Raw genomic sequence first — 8,699 nt, 5'->3', positions numbered from 1 at the left:
GTTTTGTGTTGTGAAGTTTTCAAGTTTTGGGTAAAGATTAGATGGACTATGGAAAAGAGTGGCAAGAGCCTAATCTTGGGGATTCCCAAGGCACCCCAAGTTAATATTCAAGGACAACCAAGAGCCTAAGCTTGGGGATGCCCCGGATGGCATCCCCTCTTTCGTCTTCGTTCATCGATAACTTTACTTGGAGCTATATTTTTATCCACCACATGATATGTGTTTTTCTTGGAGCGTCGTTTTATTTTGTTTTGTTTTGCTTGATGTTTGAATAAAATACCAAGATCTGAAATTATTAAATGTTAGAGAGTCTTCACATAGTTGCATAATTATTTGACTACTCATTGATCTTCACTTATATCTTTTGGAGTAGTTTGTCATTTTCTCTAGTGCTTCACTTATATCTTTTTAGAGCACGGAGGTGGTTTTATTCTGAAGAAATAGATGAACTCTCATGCTTCACTTATATTATTTTGAGAGTCCTAAAAAGGATGGTAATTTGCTTTGGTTATGAAACTAGTCCTAATATGATGGGCATTCAAGATGGGTATAATAAAAACTTTCATATAGAGTGCATCAAATACTATGAGAAGTTTGATACTTGATGATTGTTTTGAGATATGAAGATGGTGATATTAGAGTCATGATAGTTGAGTAGTTGTGAATTTGATAGATACTTGTGTTAACGTTTGTGATTCTCGTAGCATGCACGTATGGTGAACCGTTATGTGATGAAGTCGGAACATGATTTATTTATTGATTGTCTTCCTTATGAGTGGCGGTCGGGGACGAGCGATGGTATTTTCCTACCAATCTATCCCCCTAGCATCATGCGTGTAGTAATTTGTTTCGATAACTAATAGATTTTTGCAATAAGTATGTGAGTTCTTTATGACTAATGTCGAGTCCATGGATTATACGCACTCTCACCCTTCCACCATTGCTAGCCTCTCTAGTACCGTGCAACTTTCGCCGGTACGATAAACCCACCATTTACCTTCCTCAAAACAGCCACCATACCTACCTATTATGGCATTTCCATAGCCATTCCGAGATATATTGCCATGCAACTTTCCACTGTTCTGTTTATTATGACACGCTTCATCATTTTCATATTGCTTTGCATGATCATGTAGTTGACATCGTATTTGTGGCAAAGCCACCGTTCATAGTTCTTTCATACATGTCACTCATGAGTCATTGCACATCCCGGTACACCGCCGGAGGCATTCATATAGAGTCATATTTTGTTCTAAGTATCGAGTTGTAAGTAAATAAATGTGTGATGATCATCATTATTAGGGCATTGTCCTAGTGAGGAAAGGATGATGGAGACAATGATTCCCCCACAAGTCGGGATGAGACTCCAGACGAAAAATAAAATAAAAAGAGAAAAAGAGGCCATAAAAAAGAGAAGGCCAAAAAAATAAAAAAATGAGAGAAAAAGAGAGAAGGGACAATGTTACTATACTTTTTCCACACTCGTGCTTCAAAGTAGCACCATGATCTTCATGATAGAGAGTCTCCTATGTTGTCACTTTCATAAACTAGTGGGAATTTTACATTATAGAACTTGGCTTGTATATTCCAATGATGGGCTCCCTCAAATTGCCCTAGGTCTTCGTGAGCAAGCAAGTTGGATGCACACCCACTTAGTTTCTTTTGTTGAGCTTTCATACACTTATAGCTCTAGTGCATCCGTTGCATGGCAATCCCTACTCACTCACATTGATATCTATTGATGGGCATCTCCATAGCCCGTTGATATGCCTAGTTGATGTGAGACTATCTTCTCCTTTTTGTCTTCTCCACAACCACCATTCTATTCCACCTATAGTGCTATGTCCATGGCTCATGCTCATGTATTGCGTGAAAGTTGAAAAAATTCAGAACATCAAAAGTATGAAACAATTGCTTGGCTTGTCATAGGGGTTGTGCATGATTAAATATTTTTTGTGATGAAGATAGAGCATAGCCGGACTATATGATTTTGTAGGGATAGCTTTCTTTGGCCATGTTATTTTGAGAAGACATGATTGCTTAGTTAGTATGCTTGAGGTATTATTATTTTTATGTCAATATTAAACTTTTGTCTTGAATCTTATGGATCTGAATATTCTTTCCATAATAAAGAAGATCACATTGATAAATATGTTAGGCAGCATTCCACATCAAAAATTCTGTTTTTATAATTTACCTACTCGAGGACGAGCAGGAATTAAGCTTGGAGATGCTTGATACATCTCCAACGTATCTATAATTTTTGATTGTCCCATGTTATTATATTATCTGTTTTGGATGTTTATGGGCTTTACTAAACACTTTAATATTATTTTTGGGACTAACCTATTAACCGGAGGCCAGCCCAAATTGTTGTTTTCTTGCCTATTTCAGTGTTTCGAAGAAAAGGAATATCAAACAGAGTCCAAGCGGAATGCAACCTTTGGGAGAGTTATTTTTGGAGCGGAAGCAATCCAGGAGACTTGGAGTAGACGTCAGGGAAGATTCGAGGAAGCCACGAGGCAGGGAGGCATGCCCTACCCCCTGGGCGCACCCCCCACCCTCGTGAGCCCCTCGTGGCTCCCTGACCGACTTCTTTCGCCTATATATGTCCATATACCCTAAAACATCAGAGAGCAGAATAGTTCGGGAGTTCCGCCGCCAGAAGCCTCCGTAGCCACCGAATACCAATCTAGAACCGTTCTGGCACCCTGCAGGAGGGGGGAATCCCTCTCCGGTGGCCATCTTCATCATCCCGGCGCTCTCCATGACGAGGAGGGAGTAGTTCACCCTCGGGGCTGAGGGTATGTACCAGTAGCTATGTGTTTGATCTCTCTCTCTCTCTCGTGTTCTTGTTTCGCATGATCTTGATGTATCGCGAGCTTTGCTATTATAGTTGGATCTTATGATGTTTCTCCCCCTCTACTCTTGTAATGGATTGAGTTTTCCCTTTGAAGCTATCTTATCGGATTGAGTCTTCAAGGATTTGAGAACACTTGATGTAAGTCTTGCATGTGCTTATCAGTGGTGACAATGGGATATTCATGTGATCCACTTGATGTATGTTTTGGTGATCAACTTGCAAGTTCCGTGACCTCGTGAACTTATGCATAGGGGTTGGCACGCGTTTTCGTCTTGACTCTCTGGTAGAAACTTTGGGGCACTCTTTGAAGTTCTTTGTGTTGGTTGAATAGATGAATCTGAGATTGTGTGATGCATATCGTATAATCATACCCACGGATACTTGAAGTGACATTGGAGTATCTAGGTGACATTAGGGTTTTGGTTGATTTGCGTCTTAAGGTGTTATTCTAGTACAAACTCTATGATAGATTGAACGGAAAGAATAGCTTTGTGTTATTTTACTACGGACTCTTGAATAGATCGATCAGAAAGGATAACTTTGAGGTGGTTTCGTACCCTATCATAATCTCTTTGTTTGTTCTCCGTTATTAGTGACTTTGGAGTGACTCTTTGTTGCATGTTGAGGGATAGTTATATGATCCAATTATGTTATTATTGTTGAGAGAACTTGCACTAGTGAAAGTATGAACCCTAGGCCTTGTTTACTAGCATTGCAATACCGTTTACGCTCACTTTTACCACTTGCTACCTTGTTGTTTTTATATTTTCAGATTACAAAAACCTATATCTACCATCCATAGTGCACTTGTATCACCATCTCTTCGCCGAACTAGTGCGCCTATACAATTTACCATTGTATTGGGTGTGTTGGGGACACAAGAGACTCTTTGTTATTTGGTTGCAGGGTTGTTTGAGAGAGACCATCTTCATCCTACGCCTCCCACAGATTGATAAACCTTAGGTCATCCACTTGAGGGAAATTTGCTACTGTCCTACAAACCTCTGTACTTGGAGGCCCAACAACGTCTACAAGAAGAAGGTTGTGTGGTAGACATCAGGATCATACATACGACCCTCGGCATGACCTGGCCAGTAGAGCAGAACATACTAGATCGATCTACGGACCACGAGGACGTGCCTCGACGCACAACGGCGCCTACCTATTCGGACGCGACAACTCTAGTCACGACCGGGCCAAAAACCGCAGACGGACTCCATCTAAGCTACGTCGCGACGTGGCCCAATATAGAGGCGCTGCACATCCACTCTACTTCACTGACGAAGTAATAGAGCATGAATTCCTAGAAGGGTTGTAACCCGTGAATATCGAATCATACGACGGAACAATAGATCCCACGGTGTGGATTGAGGATTTCCTTCTCCATATCCACATGGCCCGCGGAGACGACCTTCATGCCATCAAATACCTCCCGTTAAAACTCAAAGGACTAGCTCGGGACTGGTTAAATAGTCTGCCTGAAAACTCAATTGGCAGCTGGGAGGAATTGGAAGATGCCTTCCGCGATAACTTTCAAGGTACATATGTTCGGCCACCGGATGCCGATGACCTAAGTCACATTGTCCAACAGCCCGGAGAGTCCGCCAGAAAGCTCTGGACTAAGGAGGTGTTTGGTTCACACTTTTGTAACGTTATTGGATAACGACGGTAACAGATAGCGCTAAATCGTGTTTGTTTAGATCGCTCTGTAATCGGATAACTCTGGTACTGGTTCCCACCCTATTCAAGGTCGATTGCGCTAGGTACCCGGCATAATGAAATAACCATACGGGCGTCTCTCTCCTCTCGCCGTCGATTTGTTCGTCCTCTTCTCCAACTCGCCCTTGCGCTGCTGCTGAGAAAAGTGCCCACCTCATACTCAACCCCATATTCGCCCTTGTGCCCGACGAGCGCTACGGAGCGTTGCTCGCGGCCTCGCGCAGCGGCTCCTCGCGTGCCCGACGACGTCCAATCGGTAAAGGCCGGCGACCAATTGGTGGCGTGTTCCAGATGTACGGCGGCGCCCGTGGCGGAAACATGCTCGTGGAGGAGGCGCTAAGGAGATTTCTTCGGGAGGTGCACGGGAAGGCAAGCGATGATCTTTCTGAAGTAGCTTCCCGGTATTGATTAACGTTACAGTTGACAAACCAAACAATTTGTGATTTTGGTCGATACCGTTTACAGTGACGCTGCTATTTGATTAAGATTGCGTTTGTGTTTCCTTTCCTAAACCAAACACCTCCTAAGTTTTTAGTTAAAAAGAACCAAATTGTTGACTGTTCGGACGTGGAAGCCCTCGCGGCCTTCAAACACAGCGTCCGGGACGAGTGGCTTGCCTGCCACCTCGGTCAGGAAAAACCAAAGTCTATGTAAGCCCTTACCGCTCTGATGACCCGCTTTTGTGCGGGAGAAGACAACTGGCTTGCCCATAGAAGCAATAGCGCCAGCGATCCAGGCACCTCCTAAGTGCAGGACGGTAATGAAAAGCCACGATGCAATAAAAATAAACGTCGCAATAATAATGAGGGCACACAGGACACATCGGTCAACGCTGGATTCAGCGGCCACAAACCCGGCCAACGAAAAAAGCCATTTACGACAAACAAAGACGGACCATCCAATTTAGACAAAATATTGGATAGGCCCTGCCAGATCCATGGCCACCCCAATAAACCAGCTAATCACACCAATAGAAGTTGTTGGGTCTTCAAACAGTCCGGCAAGTTAAATGTTGAACACAAGGGGAAGAGGCCGCCCGGCGACAGCGACGACGAACAGGCTCACCAACCGAACAACGGGGTCAAAAGCAGTTTCCCCCCGACGCAAAAACAGTAAACATGGTATACGTGACACACACACCCCTAGAGGTGAGCGCATGGAACACTTCCTCCGTATAGGAGATCATACTACGGCTACCTCAGCCGAACTACGCAGCGGCCTTGTCACACCGCATACCATGTCGGCCATCATGCCGCCGGTCTCCATTCAACATGACCGATCAATGTCCATATTGGACTAGCAATTCTTAGCTTCCGCCGTTCGCCTAATATGCCTTCGAAGCGGGTACCCGCATACATAATTATGCACTTGAAATACCCTGGGCATCGACGGAAGCACAATGAGGGTGGGCCTGCAAACCCCTATAACCCTACTTTTCTAATTATCCTTTTCCTTTTTTTTCCTCTACAGGTAGCTCAAGGCCTGGTCACCCCGAGGACTCTACCAGAGTTCGGGTTCGTACAATCACCCAAGGGTTATTCCTGTCAAGGAATCCCTTAACCGAGGACAGGCAGCGCAGACGTGCGACAGGAGGTCCAAAATAACTTTTTATAGACCGCGCTCTCTATTCCGAGCATGTAAAGTGCTTTTTTCCTCAGCTTTCGACCCTTGGCATGTCAAATAGCCAGAGTCGCGGCTTCGTTATCTATATAATAATTGGCATATCACTCAGCTCCCAGTAAAAGTAACCAGTGTCCAGTATTGATTTTTTCCTAATCGATCCGAATTTTTGCTCCTATGGTTGTTTTACACACACACCTCGGCATAACCCGCCAGGGGCTCGGTATGGGAACAAATGAGTTGCCGGCAAGTCCGAACAACTTTATAGCATACTTCGGCGTCACGAGTTTGGCCTTATATGCATCAGCTCCGAATCATGTCTTGGGTCAATAGTTGGGTTGCCCGGCTCCTGTGCTTGCTACCCTACGTTCCGCTCTATCGGCTAGGGAAGTAAAGGGAGAACTACTGCGATTGTGCTTCCGGTTCATCTGGTTAAGCACCTCATTAGAGAAAGCCGAAAACTGACTATCATGATGCGGCGAGATCTGGTCAACCACTCGACGACTTATCGGAATCTTTAGCGATTCTCTCCGTGTCATACGAAGGACCTTTTTCAGATCATTTTTTGCAATGCATCTTATTAAAAATAAGTTGCGTATGTACCAGGGGCTATATCGTAGACCCACCATAAAACTCCTATGGCTAAGTGAAAGTGTTAACGCCCTATAGTCTAATTGCCTGGTTCGCCGCATTGTCACCTCCTTCATGGACCAAGACGTTGGGTCAAGAGTGATCAAATGCTTTTCCGAACACCCCCGTACTTCCTACGAGGGGGCTGAAGTCTACGACTGGAAAACTTTCAGATTATATAAAAACGGCCGCACAGGAGGAACAAAAACTTTCGAGCAAAACATAGAAATAGACTAAATATAAAATTGTCTTTTACAATTCCATTACACCTCACTCGAATATTATGTCTTTTGAGCATTGACCCTCTATCAAGCGGGCAGCCTCTAAGATGTCCTCAAAATAGTGTTCTGGTGCGTGATGGTCCTTGCCCTTGGGTGGACTCTTCGCTGCAACATCGATGGCCCTCATCTTCCCCCAGTATGTCTTGACACGGGCAAAGGCCATCCGTGCACCCTCAATGCACACCGACCGCTTAACAGCGTCGATATGTGGCGCCGCATCAACAAGCCGCCGCACCAAGCCGAAGTAGCTATATGGAATAGGCTCAGTTGGCCACAGCCAGATTATGATGTTCTTCATGGCAGCGCCGGATATCCTATGAAGCTCGGTCATTGGGACATCTGTTCATTCAGCAACAGAGGGCGCTTTGATGCACCAAATTGTGACCAGAAAAGCTTCTCCGTTGCATACCCCTCTTGCGCTTGGTAAAACTGTGCCACATCGGAAGAACTCTTCGGCAAGTCTAAAAACTCGTCTGGAGAACTCCACACTTTGTTAAGCTGAGCATAATTCGGATCGCCAAACTTAGACTATAGCAAGAAGGGCTTACCGGCCGCAATCTCCCCAGCTTGTCGGATCTCCTCACGAGCTACTTTGGATTCAGACCGCGCTTCTCTCACCTCTCGCAAGGCCTTGTCAAGTTCAGACGTTTTGGCTTCATTCTCCTTCTCAAGATATTCACAACGGCTAGTAGCATTTTTTAGTTCGAGCGCCATCGCGGATATTTTCTCCTCGTCTTGGCGTCGAGCAGCTTGTTCGGCCTTTAGCTCAGCCGCAGCCTTTTCAGCAGCCGCATTACTAAACCGGGCCTGCTCCTTGGCCCAGGCCAGCTTCGCCTGAAGAATCTCAGCGGCAGCGGCACCATCTGCAGCCATGCATATCCTAGTATGCAACTTTCAGCGTCACGCCTATATTATAAACATGTATGTGTAAGGACTGCTCTGAATACATACCTTGCGACTCGTCAAGACGCCTATTGATTAACGCAATGTCATCCCCTGCCACATCAAGCTTTCGTTGCAGCTCGACAATATCCGTAGTCCGGGAAGTCATTAGGGGAGAAACAGCCTGTCTTACAATTAATCAGGTCAGTCCCTGGGCATTTCTTTTGATCCTCTGATTGCCTCCCTCGGGAAGCCAATCAGAGTCTCAGGGGCTACTATTTATACATAGGTGCACTTCGTGCATAAAACACAATTTAACATATTACAGTACAGACCTCGAAACCTCTTAGTAGGCCCACAAAGGCCTCGTTCAATCCGCGCTTCGCGGACAGGACCTTTTCAACCACCGTGCCCATCAAGGTATGATGTTCCTCTGAGACGGACGCCTGCTGCAGCATGTTAGTCAGTATATGGTAATTTGATTGTAATAGTAACGATAGCAATGGTAATGGTAACAACAATAGTAATAGTTTTATAGCAGTTGTGACAGTAGTAGCAACTTAGCAAGAACATTATGTGAAAAAATCGTAGGCATTGGATCGGTGATAACGTTAGATAATATTCATCATATAACAGTCATAACCTAGGGCGACACAGAACTAGCTCCAATTCATCAATATAATGTAGACATGTATTCCGTAAAT

At 44.8% G+C, this 8,699-nt stretch overlaps 1 long non-coding RNA gene across 1 annotated transcript; it reads right to left on the bottom strand.

Moving 5' to 3' along the window:
- Positions 1–7,113: 7,113 nt before the first annotated feature.
- On the bottom strand, positions 7,114–8,438 carry LOC147964377 (uncharacterized). Its single transcript, XR_015609268.1, has 3 exons — positions 8,331–8,438; positions 8,065–8,179; positions 7,114–7,993 (listed from the first exon to the last, which is right to left on the bottom strand). It is a non-coding gene; the product is annotated as an uncharacterized LOC147964377 (long non-coding RNA).
- Positions 8,439–8,699: the final 261 nt, after the last annotated feature.

The sequence above is a fragment of the Triticum urartu genome, chromosome 6A (genome assembly GCF_056163025.1).
Source record: "Triticum urartu cultivar PI428250 chromosome 6A, HENAU_Tu73, whole genome shotgun sequence".
Classification (NCBI taxonomy): domain Eukaryota; kingdom Viridiplantae; phylum Streptophyta; class Magnoliopsida; order Poales; family Poaceae; genus Triticum; species Triticum urartu.
Note: the sequence above shows the minus strand (reverse complement) of the source record. Positions and strands in the feature narration are given on the sequence as shown.